Below are 15,829 nucleotides of genomic sequence, written 5' to 3' on the forward strand. Positions count from 1 at the left end.
GCAGAGAAGCAAGCAGATAGGCCATGCCAAGAAGTCCGCTGGGAAGAACGTTAAGGATGGAAGAGCTAAAGGGCACCTGCAACATTCCAAAGCATCCCATTATCAGGGTTCAGGAGACTTTCAGATTTACCCTTTGCCCTACCTCAGATTCGTTGTGAAACTAGAGGGCAGTTTGGGTGACTTTAGTGGCTTTTGCTTGCTGACAAGCCATGCTCTTGGACCTGAGGGAGGCCACGCCTACCTTGCGGCTTTAGAGGGAGAGGCGGAGTCAGTAGGATTGGGCGGGACCTGAAGAAGGACTGGCCCTTGAAGGGCGGGACGAATGACCAAGGAGGCGTGACCGGAGGGGAAAGATCGGAGCTGATAGGCGTGGCCTGAGAGGAGCGGCCGGTCTGAGAGGGCTGGATCCGCCCAGATGGAGCGGGTCTTGAGAGGCGGGAATGGCGCCGATGGGGCGGGGCCCGAGAGGAGCGGTGGGTGTGATGGGGCGGGACAGGCTCCACCTGTGCGACCGGAGGGGAGGAGCTGGCGAGGGGGAGTGGGCGCGCTAAGGGATGGGGCGGGGAGGAGCCTGCGGACGGGGCGGGGCGGCGCGGCACGGCACGCGCACTACCAGCCGCCCGGCCCTGCTGCTGCAACGGTGGTGGCGCAGCCAAGAGAGCAGCTGCAGCCGCGACTCCTTAAATAGCATCGCAGCCCGGCGCGGGGCAGTTCGTGGATTGCAGTGACAGCCGCCTGTGGAGCAGCCCGGGCAGCGGAGGAGGTGAGTGCGCCAGCCGCGAAGGGCCGCGTGTCGGCCAAGGCGACCCTTAGCCGGGCGGAGACCGGAGAGCAGCCCCACGGCTCTGCGGGACGTTCCGCTTTTCCGGCCTGGGCTCCACGGCCTCGCTTCCCTCGGCTTCGGGAGGCTCCGGGGCCGCTCCGGCGGCCGCCGCTTCCGGTGCCGGAGCCCGGGTTCCCCCGCGGGCCGTGCGCGCGCGGGGCTGGTGCACCACGGAGTCAGGAAGGTCCTTGCTGCACCGGTCCCTGGCTGGTGTGGCGGCTGGGACCTTCTCTACCCGGTGCAGGTGCCGAGAGGTGGTCCTGCTTGCTGGGGACCCTGGCGTCTCCGCCACCGCATCCCTCGTGCCCCAGAGGCGGGGATTGTGAGGCGCGCACTCATCGAGGCGCGTGGACACGGACTGTCCCGGTGCTGCTCTGCTCTGTGACGTGCCCCTGCGCCGAGCGTTCGAGGAGGGTCAGAGGCAGCGCTCAGAGCCCGATGTCATAAGTAGAAATTCTCGCGGTGTCTCCAAGAGGAGCTCCCAGAGCCACTACACACAGTGGTGATGGAGTCATTGATTTAAGGCAATTTGGCTTTTAGGTTTTTTAAAAAATTAGGGAGCAAAAATGATATTTATCACCTTGAAACGTAGACACCGAGTCTTGATACAGGACTTAAAAGAACACATGGATTAGAAGCTAGAGAAAGAAGCTCCCATCTAATCACTGCATTATGCCCGAGCTTACAGACCATCTTTTCACTCCGCTCAAGCTCATGGTTATGGAGCCTAGTTAAGAAAGAATGGCTATTATGAAAATGCTTCATCTTGGAACTGTGAGTATCCATCTGTACTCTTCCCTTTAAGGACTTGACATTTGATTATGTTTCTGGTATACACGTTTGAAAACGTAATCTGTGGTTATCCCAATGAAAATTATTAGCGTAACTCAGAGACCATCCAAACCCTTCTAGTTCACCAAAGTTAAGAACTAAAGGTCTGCAGCGGGAAAGGTTAAGAATGTGGAGCAGGTAGAAGGAACCATCGGTTTGGAGCAACGCGGTGAGGTGTGATAAGAATAGAAAACAAGTCGGGCGGTGGTGGTGCACGCCTTTAATCCCAGCACTTGGAAGGCAGAGGCAGGTGGATTTCTGAGTTTGAGGCCAGCCTGGTCTACTGAGTGAGTTCCAGGACAGCCTATACAGAGAAACCCTGTCTCGGAAAAACACCAAAAAATAAAAACAAAAACAAAACAAAAACAGAAAACAGACAGGGCCAGATCCTGGGAGATGTTCTTTCTTGTAGCTCAACTGAAGGAAACCTCTTTCTGGTGGGGAGGCTGGTTCTTTGTGAAGAAAGGTCTGCATTGAGATCTTGAGCTAAAATTATATGACTGGGGAAGGTAAAAAAAAAAAAAAAAGCAACACCTTATTCACTTCTCTAAATTTACAGTAAACAAACAAAACTTAAAACAAAGAACAGACAACCCCCCATCTGTGATTCTAAGCATTTTGACATATTTCCTTCCTGTCTCTGTTATTTATATTTTATCAGTGTTTTATTATTATTACAGCCTGACTGAAATCACTCGGCCTTGGAAATTTTGACATTTAACGTGTGGCATCTGACACAGTAGGGACAGGCTAGCTATCGATACCATACAGGTACTTTTCAGCGACTCTGTTCCCCGAGAGTCACCACAGGCAAGCCAGCGTGTCAGAGTGTTGCGAATTAATGTCTTTAGCACATCCTTAGTCTGGATGTGGCTCTCTAGAGCTGTGGGATTCCGTGTTTGGAAGAAGGGCATGGGAAAGATCAGGTGGTTTAGTCATTTACCTGTAGAGGTTTTGTCCTTCTCCCTGTGGCATTGCTGCGGTTGTCCTTAGACTGTGGGATGCCTACGGTGACTTCTAGACGTTTATCCTCATTCTTTTTAGAGTCATTTAGCTAGTAAGCTCGGTTTCCTTTGATGGCTGAGCTTGCCATCCATTGCTCTTTTGCGTGCACTGTCTCTTACGACTAAATCCAATTTGAGTCACACCGTTAGAAATGTTTTATGGACAGGCTTGTTTACCCAGTGCAGTGTGCAGAGCTTTTGGGCTACAAAAATGGGAAGAACTCACTTTCAGGCAGCTCCCAGCTGTGAGTTTCTTGAACCCTCTTTGAGCTTGACTGTTCCGCCCAGATAGCTTAAGGTGCCTGTGTCCCTTCGTGAAGGTCTTCAGTCCAAATTAGTGATTAGGTATTTGCACTTGAGGGTCATGGTGTACCTTTGCCATGGGTGGCTGGAGGGTGGTTCTCAGTTCTCAGGGTGGGGGTGCACAGAGGTGTTCTGAAGCTGCTGTGCTTGAGTTTAAGGTTTCAACATCCTGGTACTTTGAGGGGCTTCAGAGAGCTTGAAAGAAATGCAAGGTCTAAAGTAGTAGCTGAACTTGAAGAGGAAGTAGAGGCAGACTGGGCAGTGTTTGTGACGGTACACTGAGATTCTCCTCTTCACAAAAACTCGGAACGTCAACTCCTGAGGCATTTCAGTTTGTGAAATCCCAGGGTAGTCGGTAACATGGCCAAGGGAAAGAAACCTATTACCACATGAGTAAGTTAATTTTTCTACTTTGTCTGTCCTAAGTTTATAATTTCCTAACCTTGGGAAGCGGTCATATTTGTCAGTTGTAAACTCTGAGGAGTCAGGGGGAGGACGGCTAGAGATTCCAGTAGAGTGGTCCTTCTCTTTTGTCTTGACTGGCTAGGAAGGGTGCCACTTTAACCTGGAGGCTTGTGAGGGCTGTACTCCCTTAGGATAGTGGGAGCCTGCTGGAGAACAGCGGATGTCCTATATCTTAAGTCTGAGATTTCAAAACCAGTGATTTAATGCACATAGGACCCTGAGGTTGTTCTCTTTATGAATTATTTGCAAGTTTTAAGCAAAAAAAAAAAAATGAGAGCTGTCTAAATATCTAAACTATAGTTTTACTTTTTCATGTTATAAGAGTAATATGTACTTGTTATGAAAAACCAGGACATGTAAAACATCTTCAAGAAATGACATTTGGGGTTATTTTCTTCCAGTTGTTTTATAAGCAAATTGAAAAATAGTTTTAGGGCATATATTGTCATTTGAAGTTAAACATTTTGACAATTCATTTTTTAAGTTAACCTTTATTTTTATTTTATGTGTCTGGATATTCTGCCTCCATATATGTCTGTCTAGCACATGCATGCAATGCCGGCAGAGTCTAGAAGAGGCTTTGGATCCTTGGGACTGGAATTACTGATGGTTGGCGGCTTCCTGTGGATGCTGGGAATTGAACTCGGGTCCTCTGGAAGAGCAACCGATGCTCTTGCCTGCTGAGCCATCTCTCCAGACTGACGATTCATTTTTAATCACGTCAGTTATGTGGGTGATCTCCTCAGATTTGTTAACATATTTTGAAGATGACTACTTTTAATTCATTCATTACTCTTTTTTTTGTTGTTTATTTCAGAACAGTTTACCAAGCTCTTTTCTCTAATTAAAAGAAACATGTTTAAAATTAAGCACGTCCTTTTTTAAAAAAAAAGAAAACTCTCATGGGTTTGTAAATTACTTGAAAATTACTGAGTTGGTTTTAATGGACTTTTGGGTTCGTATATTTTAGTGAAAAGCTGTTGAAATAAGGATTTCATGGTTTGGAAAGATAAATAAGAAGACGTTAGGGCATCAGAAAAGTGTGCGTTGCCTTTTAGAGCATTTCCACATTTTGGGTGCGGACTTCTGATAAATGTATTATCTACGCATTTGCAGGGTTTTGGGCTGCCATAGAAAAGGCTACTTTCCACTCATGTCTGTTGGAGGCGAAATGTCTGTAGGTGGGAGGTCAGAACACCATCGATCAAGCAGAATTAAGAGGAAGCTGCCACAGGATTACATTGTTACATTGTCCCTCATCTCGGGGATGCAGTAGAGGTTATGTTCTGGGTGCTTCCCATGGTCCCCCAGAAGCCCTGTGAGGCAGGTACTCCTTTTAGAATGATGACAGTGGGTCTCAGCCTTCCTGATGCTGCGACCCTTTAATACAGTTCCTCACATTGTGGTGACACCCCAACCATGAAGGTGTTTGCATTGCTATTTCATAACTGTCATTTTGATACTGTTATGAATCATAATGTAAACACCTGTGTTTCCTGTGGTCTTAGGTGACCCCTGGGACCCCTATGAAAGAGTCCTTTGACCCTGAAGGGGGGTCCTGACCCATAGGTTAAGAACCACTTCTCTGAGATTTGGCGATTAAGTTGCCCAAGGCAGGATTTGCGTCTAGGCTGCCTGGCTCTGGGGCCTGTGCTTTTTCAAGTGCTTCCTCTTATGTTCCTCTGGAGCTATTTTTCTCAGGCCTGGAAAGTTCCTTGACTTTTTTTCATCTCATTTATACTCAGCCATGAATTTTCTCTTCATAACACCTGAGTTCCGAGAGATAAGAGCTTGATCGATTGAGCATAGTTCAGTGTGAGAATTAAAAAGTACAAGGTCTCATCTGCCTTTGAAGCAGGTCTTGGACGTCTGGAGCACAGTTGGGCTGAATGATCAATGCATCAAATGTTGAGGGAACAGGGCCCTCACTTGGTTCAGACTGTGGAGCCAAAGCACGTTGGTAGGAATTCACCTCACTGTGACACATGGATTTGCTCTCTGCTGTGGATTTGGGAGGCACTCTTACCTGCTTCCTGGCGTGGTCTAGTGAAGCTGTTGGGAACATTCAGTAGGACAGAGGATGGACTCCTCTGTCTTCAGTTTGCAGGCCCTGTGGTATTGCCCACGGATTCTGACTAAATTGTTTTCCTGGTAAAAGTACAGAACTAGAAGCCATGGGCTAAATGTCACAGGCCTGCTGTGGGTGAAGTAAGGTGGATTGAGCATGGGAGGGATCCACACAGTCACTTCTGTGTCTTGGCACCTCAGAGTCCTGTCAGACAAACCCCAGCCTCTGAAATAGCCTAGCTCCCCCTTCTCACTGATGTAGTAGCTGTAGTAGAGGGAGAGAGTATGGCTAGTCAAGCTTACACAACTTGCCTTCCCCTCTGGCCACTACACACACACACACACACACACACACACACACAGAGTTGGTTCCTATGGTTCCTGGGCCCTGTGCCTGTTTGAGGAATGGCTGGCTCCCAGTGTTGTCCTTGACTTACTGTCCTAAGACTCAGGTAGTCAGCAGGTTTCTGCTTACTGTAATCTACTCTCTGCCCAACATTACCCAGCACACACCCGTTTCTCCCTTGCATTCTTAGTATTTAAGTTCACAGTCTGTTATCTCCAGTTTAGACAGCAGAAGCCCTTGTTTTTTTTAAAAAAAGAAAGAAAGAAAGAAAGGAAGAAAGAAAGAAGAAAGAAAGAAAAAAGAAACAAATCCAGACATGGTAGCATCTGTGATCCCAGCACATGGGAGGCTGAGGCAAGAGAGTCGCTTTGAGTTTGTGGTTAGCCTGGGCTACCTTCTATGATTCAGGCTAGCTCATACTAGGGACGAGACTAACCTCTCTCAAAAATGAGAAAAGGTGTGGGAGGGAGGCGGAGGGGCGATGATGTAGGCTAAGAAAGAAGGGGGTAACTTTTTTTGAAGCAGTACTTGAGAGCAGAAACCATCAGAGTCCCAAGTCTGTCTTTAGTTAACCTTTCAAGAGCTTCTGCAGCCTGGTCCAGTGTGCTGGCTGGTTCCCTGCCCATCTCAAAGCCCCAAGAAGGAACATCAGGGCATGTGGCCATGGGGCTAAAGGATCTCTACACCCTAAGACTGAGCTGCCCAGGGACCTGAGTTGCTGGCATGTACCCTGGGAGGGGGCCAGGCCTCCATGCCTGTGCCCACATGGATCTTGCTCTAAATGCTGGTCATTTTCTCAGCCTCTTTCCTCAGTGCCATTGCTCAGAGGTACTTTTCTGAGCATGACTCTCTCCCTTTTCAGTGTCTCTCATACACTGGAACCTTGGGTTCTCTGACACTCAGCTTGGATGCACCAGCAACCAAACTAGTGGCTAAAAATTTGAAGTACACCTATAACCAGTTAAAAAATGGCTGTGGTCCCAAATGTCCTAACCACTAATTCTGATCTTTTTCACTGGTCACTTAATATTTTGGTTAGCATTCCTGCCTCTGACTTGTGTGTGTCTTAGTATGTATGTACATATATTTCTTTCTCTTAGGAGCACTTCAACCAAACTGTAAGCTCCAGGTAAGAGGGAGACCTAATAGTTGCCGTTTCCATATTTTCAGAAATGCTCCTGGGCCCTGGACTGGTCCAGAGATGCCTGAAGTTAGGTATTGTCCTTGACTTGTGTTCCCAAATCCAGTCAGTGGGCAGAGTCTGTTTATTCTCGTGTACTTGCTGAACAATGTCACCAGTGGGCACCTGTTCCTTACATTGATTCTCAGTACCACCAACCAAGTCTGTAATCTGCCACCTCCACATAGACAGTGGGGGCTCATCGTGAAGATGCGAAGGGGGTGAGTGCTGAGAGGAAGGGTTAGCAGTGGCTTTTCTGGAAATGAAGCTCTCATCAGCTCCTTCCTGAGCAGACATGGTCAGGGATCTTCCACTGTCGGGCCCCAGGTTCAAGCTTGTCTGTTAGAGGCTTCCTTCCTTGTATAGCATGGCCTCAGTCCACCGTTCTCAGCATTTTATACAGCGCCTTACCCCTGCTTGGCCCTTCCTGCTGTCTGGATGACTGGTTGCAGCTGGGAGACATTAGCAATGCCCCCTGACAATAATACATAGTGTCTCTGCTAAGCTAGCTCTTAGGATCAAGGGGTTGAAATTCTTCAGACCAACACGTGTGCCTCCTGGAGGTGAACTTTGGGTTTAAGAGTATAGCTCAGGGTTTTTTCCCCTGTGGTTCAGTGTGGATGAGACACAGCTGGTTCTGGGTTTCCCAGGATGTGGGAGGAGATTAGTGTCAAATTCTAGATAATCTTATATAACTGTACTAGAGTCGACTTACCTGGTATTCCTACTTTAAAGGTGTGCCTTGTTTCTGTGCCAGGAGTTCACCGGTCAAATAGGTCTCTGTTCCTTCCTTAACACAGTTACCCACATTGTACCTTAGACAAGCCGTGAGTCAGCCTAGCATGTAGAGCCAACGGGGACCTATGTGTCACCAGTCCAGCGAGGCACCCCATAGAGGACAGATCCAAAACCCAGAGCCCTCCAGAGCCCTGGCTTAGCCTCTGAGGACAGTGACAGTCTGTTGTTGTTTCCTGCCATGACTTGGAGATGACTTCAGGGTTGCAGGGTATAAGTAAGGTAAGGACACTTGGCTATGGGAGGTAAGGGCTAAAGCTGTAGGATTCCCACCTAGGACAGATTTCCTCGTCCGTGGCAGACACAGATGAGCCTCCCCAGGCAGGTGCTTAAGAGGCTGCCGGAGGCTCCCTAGAGACTGAGGGTGGTTTCTGACTGTGGTTCCATTCACCCTTGGTTGGTTGTTATGGGGGGCCAGTGCAGCTAGACCACACATTAGGATTCACAGTGTAAATACTAGAACTATTAGAGATATCATCTTGCCTTTCCTTCAATCTATATTTGCTTCATTGGCCATAAAACATTTTGGAGCATGTAGGTATTGTATATGAATGAAAGCATGCAAGTATTACAGGTGCATTTATTTGTCACCATTGGGATGTGTTAGAGGTATAGTGAACCAGAACATGGTCCCCTTCTCTGCTGTCAGCACGGCAGTAGATCTCTGAGGGCTACTTTCTTTAAAAGGCGAGCCAGTTTGTCAGAGGGGGATCCAAACTAAAACTTCTCTGAAAATAGGTTCTGATCCATATCAGATAATGTGTCTTACTTCAGGCAAGTTAGTAAAAGCCCGAGTGTGTTTTGGTTTTGTTCTGCAGATTTTTTTCAATGTGGAAGCCTTAATTAGACAGGTCCTTTATTTTCTCTCTGGTTCACAGCCATGTCTCCCGAGGCGTGGGCTGGTTTGGGACATAGTGGGTACGCAGTGACTATTTGCCAACCGAGTACATGGGCTTGTATCTCGCATGGAAATTAAGTGTTGTGCTGGACTGCCTGCTCCAAGTCAACATTTAACTTGGCTCCCTTTGTTTAGATCTTTGGGCTGTTGGCAGGATACACCATGTGCGCCGGGTTAGGCTGGGTGCCGCCTCATGAATGGTTTCCTAACGTATAGTCAGAGAACTGTTGGCACCTTGGAGTGTCTCCTGAATGACAGGATGTGTGGGATTTGCTTTAAAATCCATTCAAGAGAAAGAGAGCCGGATAAAACAATCTTAGCTAACTGTTAGCTGCAACTGAAGCCAACAGAAGGGTCAAAGGTACTTGGTAATTTTATTGTACTTCATAGACTATTGAATAGGGGACCTTTGTGGCAAGAATTTAAACTAAATATAATGGGAGTGTAAAGATCCCCAAACTAATGTAACTTGGTTATTTCAAGCAGATAACAACCCAACTTGGCATTTATTTTTGTTGTTGTTGTTTCTCCTGTCCTTTATAAAGTAGGTCATTGTTCTGTACCCTTCCGTAACTGTAACTAAGATTTGTTTTGTTTTTAGCTTCCCTAAGCAAGTCGCTTCTTCTTATAGTTACCTGAACTCGGCGTAATTTTAGCTAGTGTCCCGTGGTGTCACGGATACCTCTCCTTGCCTCCTCAGACAATGAGCAAAATCTTGCTTAACCTGCCCTCTGTTTCACCTGTTGGTTTCTCTAACTTCACTGCCTTCCACAAAGGTACAGAGGTCCATGTTCTTTAAAGGTTTCCTCTCCATTCCGGAGAGCCCTACAACTTACAAATATTTTAAAGAGTCCATTTGTTTCTGCTTTTTAAGTTACCTGTTGAGGTCTGGCAAAACTAAAAGGGTGACTTCTCTAACCTTGCGTGTATATGTGTTTTCCATTCAGTCTGAGACTCACACTTTGTAGGGCTAAGCCATTTCTCTAGTTGACAGTCACTCTGAAGCCTTAATTCTATTTTGAGAGGTGTGAGTAACCCTACCCAACCTGTGCCCTCTTGAGCCTTCTTATCCAGGTCACTGCCATTTGATAGCTGCGACCTCTGAGTCACTGGGCCCTGTGGACTCCTTGAGGACAAGGCCAGAGTTTGTTCTCTCTTCCATACTGACCTAGGCCCCCTGCAAGGACATGGCTGACTCTGTAAGTATTCTGGAGTGAAGATGAGGGAGCCTTCAGCAACTTATCCATAACCTGCTGACGGGAATAACATCCTAAGAGAGAGACTCTGGCTCCTGCAAGGCTCCTGCCCACTTCCCTTGCTCCCCATATGATCTGTTTTTCATGGATGGTCATCTCCCCCACCTCATCTTTGACTGGTTAGGTTTGGCCCAGTTCCACACTGGCCTCTGCACAGCCTTCTATGGGCCTCCAGGACATACACAGAATGTTTTCTCCCGTCCATGCATGCAGCAACATGGCTCTCCCACTTTCCTGCCAGAGCATCATCCCCAGGTGTCTGGGGATGCGGGTTAGCTCCCCCAGGTGTCTTTGCCTTCATTGTTCTCCTGAACTTGTGGAAGGTGGAGAGAGCATTACTAGGGCTTTCTCCTCCTGGCACTGACCTGTTTGCAGAGGCCCAGTGAAAACTTTTATTTCCCTCTCGTGTGCAGAGTACTGTTTGGTGTGCAGTGAGGTCCTCTCTGAAAGAACACATATGCGTTAAGTTGCTCCCAGGGCTGCTGAGGCCTGCACCAGGGCCCAGCTCAGGACCGGCAGTAAGGCTTAACTGGGTTTTCTGGGAGAGGTTTACAGCCCATCTGTCATTCCTTAATAAGGGCAGGTTACCACCCTAAATCCTCTGGGTAGCAGGTGGAAAATACATAAATACAAAAGAACATTAGCCAACCTGAATCCGGTTATATCTTGTTTATTGAAAATATAGTTAGTAGTTGGTATGGCAGATTTTGTTATGCATTTATCACAATTAAAAAGCTGAGGGGGTGGGGAACCCAATGTAAAGCATAATAAAATAAAAATAAACACAGGTCTGCTTCCATAGAACTGATGGGTTTTATGTTTGATTTTTATTTTTAAGTTGTGTGGTATGTATGTGTCTGTATGTATGTGTAGGTGAGTGTCTATCTGTCTGTCTGTATCTCTGTATGAGTATGTGCAGGTGACTGCCAATGCCCACAGAAGGCAGAGGTGTGTGAATGTCTATCTGTCTCTGTGTGTCTGTGTGAGTATGTGTAGGAGAGTCTGTCTGTCTGTCTGTATCTCTGTGTGAGTATGTGCAGGTGACTCCAATGCCCACAGAGGGCAGAGGTGTGTATGTGTGTGTGTGTTTCTGTCTGTGTCTGTGTGTCTGTGTAAGTATGTGTAGGAGAGTCTGTCTGTCTGCCTGTATCTCTGTGTGAGTATGTGCAGGTGACTCCAATCCCCACAGAGGGCAGAGGTGTGTGTGTGTGTGTGTGTGTGTGTGTGTGTGTGTGTGTGTCTGTGTCTGTGTCTGTGTGTCTGTGTCTGTGTCTGTGTGTCTGTGTAAGTATGTGTAGGTGACTGTTGATGTCCGCAGAGGTCAGAAGCCTTGGCTCCTCTTGGTACTGGAGTTATAGGAAGTTGTGAGCTGCCCTACATAGGTGCTGTGAACAGAATTCAGGTTTTCTGTAGGAAAACTGTATGTTCTTAGCCACAGAGTCATCCCCCCAGCTCAGAATTGGTGGTTTTCAATGGTTTCCTCCTGTGCCTATCCCAGGGTTTCGAGGTGTGTGTGGAATCCTGTTGATTTGGTTTGATGACATACTGACCCCACCATCTTCTTGTCTTGGAGGGGCCAGATGACTTTCCTGACACAAAGGGAAGTGGTTTTCCACTGGTCTCACTCCCTTTGTACCTCTGAGGCCACACAGGCAGAAGCCTGGCTCATGATTGTGCGGCTCATCTGGACACAGTCAGTCCCTGGAATGGAGCCTTCTGTATTTGAGTCCAGGATCCTTTCCGTGGTCTGTACAGTTTCTGGAGTCATTGCTCTGAGGTAGGGGCTTTAGACAGAATATCTGAGGGGACCACAAGGATTGGGCCCCCTCTCAAACACAGAAACCCTGCCTTCCACTCCCTGGAGGCCTCCAGTGAGGCCTTCCTGCCTAGCTGGGTTCTAGCCCTAGCTGTGTTAAGTAGACACGAGTCCCTTTATTTATTAAGTTGTTCATCCTTCTCGTGGGGATGTGTCTCACCTCTGGCTTCCTTTGTAAAATGGAGGGTCTATTCTTGTGGCAAGGGGACTCTTATTTCCTTCTTATCTGCTACAGTAGCAGGCTCTACCTGTGTTGCCCAACACCCTGAGACCGTGGTGTCATCCTCTCGTCTTGGGTCAGGTATCATCTGACAAAACCTGCCCTATCAGATGCTTTCTTAGGAAGAGCTGGGTCAGGTTACCCTTCCCGTCCCCTGAAGCTGGTTGACTGAAGCATTCCCTTCCTTCCAAGTCCACTTCCTTTCTCAGTAAGCGCCCCTGTTTTGTTATGAAATCTATACAGAATGGAACAGTGTTAAATCAACTAATAGTTAAATATCTTATTAGCCTGCGTTAATTATATATAAGGGTGCCATTCAAAATGTCAGTTCAGTATTTTAATATCTTATTAGCCTGTGTATATAATTATATATAATAGATTTTACTATGATAGTCTTATTTATGTTTATAATACCTCCTTATCACTCCTGTCAGTCCCCTTCCTCTTCCCACTAGCACCCCCCTCCACTTGCCTGCCTTTTCCTGGCCCAGTGCATTCCCTTAGTATTTGCACGAATGTGTGTTTGTGCACAGGAGCTGGGCACCTTATCAGCAGCCACACCACTGAAAAAATCCCTCTCCCCACCATGTCCGATGGTATTCATCTGCACAGTAAATATTTGAGGACAAATGGAGTAATCTTGCTTCCCTCGGCTGATCTCTGAATAGGAAGTTTCTTAAATACATCTCACTCAAGTTTAACCTTGGCGCCCTATATAAAGGCCTTCATATGGCCTTAGGAATCTCCAAACACACGGATCCTCTTTGTGGCTGTGTGGAAAGGGAGGGGGTGGAGACTCTATGCTGTGTGGACTTTGTGACTGACCCGTGCTCTGGGGAGTGTTGAGCAGGTCCTATAGGCAGCTTCCCTTATGCCTCAGAGGGCCATCCACCCAGCTCTCTCAGTCTGGTGAACTCAGTCTGGTGAATGCTGTCCTCGCCAGAGTCCTCTGCTGCTCCAGCTCCAGGCCTAGGAGCCCGATGTGTTTCTCTGGTTTGCAGGATTCAATTTTGAAATAGAAAACTCACCTAGTGTGTCACAGTGGGACCTGCCCTATATCTGTCATTTGCTCATGGAACCTGGGCCCCTTTGTGTGGCCTTAAACATGATCCCATCCCTAAATACCCAAGGACTGTTTCCGTTAGTGCTGACAAACTCCTCAGGAAGCAAAAGCCTTGGAGAAATACAAGGCATCATGGGGACTGGGCAAGAGGATACCTTTATATACAAAGTCATGGCTCTCTAGCCTCACCAGCCAGTCCAGATCACCTAACCACGACCACGGAGTTTACTCTCTGCTCTGGGGTCTTGAGACTCTGCAGAGGGAAGCCAGGATGCAGTGGACTGCTGAAATGTGAGGACACCCTGGATAGCTCTTTCCAATTTAGACTCACCCTTGTGTAAATGTCTCTTCCGGTGGATCTCTGTTAAACAATAATGGGAATCCGGGAGGGCCCCTCCCTCCTTAGTAAACACGAGTACCTGTTTTGATCTGGGCACTATATTAAGCACCAGAGTAGGAGGAGTCAGAAGGAGCTATGTACCACAGACTTAGTGTCTAGCAGGAGGAACAAGGTACCTCACATAGGCTACAAAGTAAGTATCCTTGGAGGTCAACTAAAGGATGAGCTTGTCAGTGAAGAGATTCTGTAAGAATTTGTTAGAGAGTGGCCTCTGGCCTGTTTGGTGGGATTTGCACATCATAAAATGGGTCTGAAGAAATCCAGGGAGAGAGGGAGATGCAGAGCCACAGACTAGAGGGGAAGATTTTCTTTAGGAAAGGCTGGGAGGGAGGAAGGAAGTGTAAAGGGCAGGTGCATATGCTTAGGTAGGGAATGGAGGCAGCATTATACTGTGAAACCTGTTCCTGGGCCTGTTCTGGGTCAGAGATGCAACAGCGGACCCACTCCAAGGAAGTGTGGTTACTTCAAAACCTTTGATCTTGCCTATGGAGGAAGGCTTTAGGGACCTGGAAAGTAGGGGCGGTAGCTGGATCACAGACCACCTTCTTGTCTTAAACTCCGGGGGGGGGGGGGGTTGATTATTGCTGTTCCTGTCATTCATTCTCCCAGGCCCCGGAACTCAGCTCTCCATTGCCTTGTCTGTTATTGCCAATTATTTACCAAAATCTCTGCCTTTGGTATATCGTTTGGAATTTTCTTTTTGTGGTAAAGCTCATCTAAATGTGAAAGTTACCATTTGAACTGTTTTGAAGTGAACAACTTGCCCAATGGTGCTGAGTGAGTTGTGTAAGCTTCGCCACTGTCCAGCCCCACAGTTTTCATCACCCCAAACAAAACCTTTGCAGCTGTTGGGCAATGTCTCCCATGCCTCCCTCCCCTGCCGCCAGCCTCTGGTAACCTCTGCTCTCATTTCTGTCCACGAATTTGCTGATTCCGCACACCTCAGGTAGATAAGAGTGTGTCCTTCCCTTTGGCTCGTTTCACTTAGCTTGGTGTTTTCTATGTTCATTCATATTAACCTGTATTGTGATATTTTCCTGATTTCCTTTGAAAGGCTGAATGTTGATCTGGGGTGTGGCTCTGTGTGTGTGTGTGCAGATATATATGTGTGTATATGTGTATATACATATATGTGTACAGATATATCTCTATATGTGTGTGCATACATATATACATATGTATATACATATATACTCACCTGATGCCAACTCTTAAGAACATTGGAACTAAGGCATGGGGAGATGGCACTCCTTAAGAGCACTGGCTGCTCTCCCAGAGGACCCAGATTTGGTTGCCAGCACCCACATGATGGCTCGAAACTGTCCAGTTCTAGGGGATCTAACATCCTGTTATGGCCTCCTAAGGGCTCCAGGTGTGCACATGATACACACGTATATATGCATGCAGGCAAAATACTCATACACGTAAAATAAAAATAAACACATTTTTTAAAAAAAAAATCATATCTCTGCAGGTGGTGGTGGTGCACGCCATTAATCCAAGCCCTCAGAGGCAAAGACTGGCAGATCTCTGAATTCAAGGCCTTGGTCTCCAGGACTTATTCTAGGACATAAAGAAACCCAACAAAGAAAAATTCATGACTTGGGGCTAGAGAGATGGCTCACCAGTTAAGAGCACTGACTGTTCTTCCAGAGGTCCTGAGTTCAATTCCCTGCAACCACATGGTGGCTCACAACCATTTGTAATGGGAACTGATGCCCTCTTCTGGTGTGTCTGAAGAGAACTACAGTGTACTCACATTCATAAAATAAATAAATCTTTTTAAAAAAAATCATGATTCAACTGGTTTCCCCGATATCATCCTTCCCCTCTTACCCACTTTAAGTTTGTTAGTTTGTTCCTGGTTTACTTATTGATAGTGTTAGACCTAAGTGAGGAGTTGCTTCTTCTTATCTTGTCTTTGTCCTACCTTTTGGGGGCCAGCTTAGACTTTTACCATGTAGCTCCCCCTAAGGTCTTTGTCTCTGTCTCTTGTACCGCTTCCTTGCTATGCCCTCTTTCTTGTGTTTGTGTTTTAAGTCATAAGACCAGGCTAAGTTTTTCTTAGTTGTTCTTCCTCTAGGTGGGAAAGAATTCATGTACCGGTCACCACAAAGACAGGCTTTCCACATTCCCTTGCTCAGTCTTCATGTTACCAGTCTCACTAATGTTCTATTGTGAGCCACTTTAAGCATCATCAGGTAGGGCAAACACCTGGTCCTGGAACACTTCTCCTGAACCCGCTCTCAGGTTCCTGTAAAAGAACTGATGGACTTTTTATAATGCAAAGAGAAATAGGTAGGTAATTACTTGTTGGTGTTGGGCCTTGTAAAGCAAATGCTGAATAATGTTCTAAAAAAAA

At 47.0% G+C, this 15,829-nt stretch overlaps 1 protein-coding gene across 2 annotated transcripts in view; it reads left to right on the forward strand.

The window, feature by feature from the left end:
- The first annotated feature begins 591 nt into the window (after nt 1-591).
- Nucleotides 592-15,829, forward strand: part of Acsl1 (acyl-CoA synthetase long chain family member 1) — a 66,483-nt gene continuing 51,245 nt past the window's right edge. Inside the window, exon 1 of one of the 2 annotated variants that reach the window (XM_031339722.1) lies at nt 592-763. The gene's annotated coding sequence lies outside the window, so the exon portion shown is untranslated. Of the gene's footprint in view, nt 764-1,224; nt 1,598-15,829 lie in introns of those variants that run through there. The other variant, XM_031339721.1, reaches the window with a different exon arrangement.

This window comes from Mastomys coucha, unplaced genomic scaffold, assembly GCF_008632895.1.
Source record: "Mastomys coucha isolate ucsf_1 unplaced genomic scaffold, UCSF_Mcou_1 pScaffold22, whole genome shotgun sequence".
Classification (NCBI taxonomy): domain Eukaryota; kingdom Metazoa; phylum Chordata; class Mammalia; order Rodentia; family Muridae; genus Mastomys; species Mastomys coucha.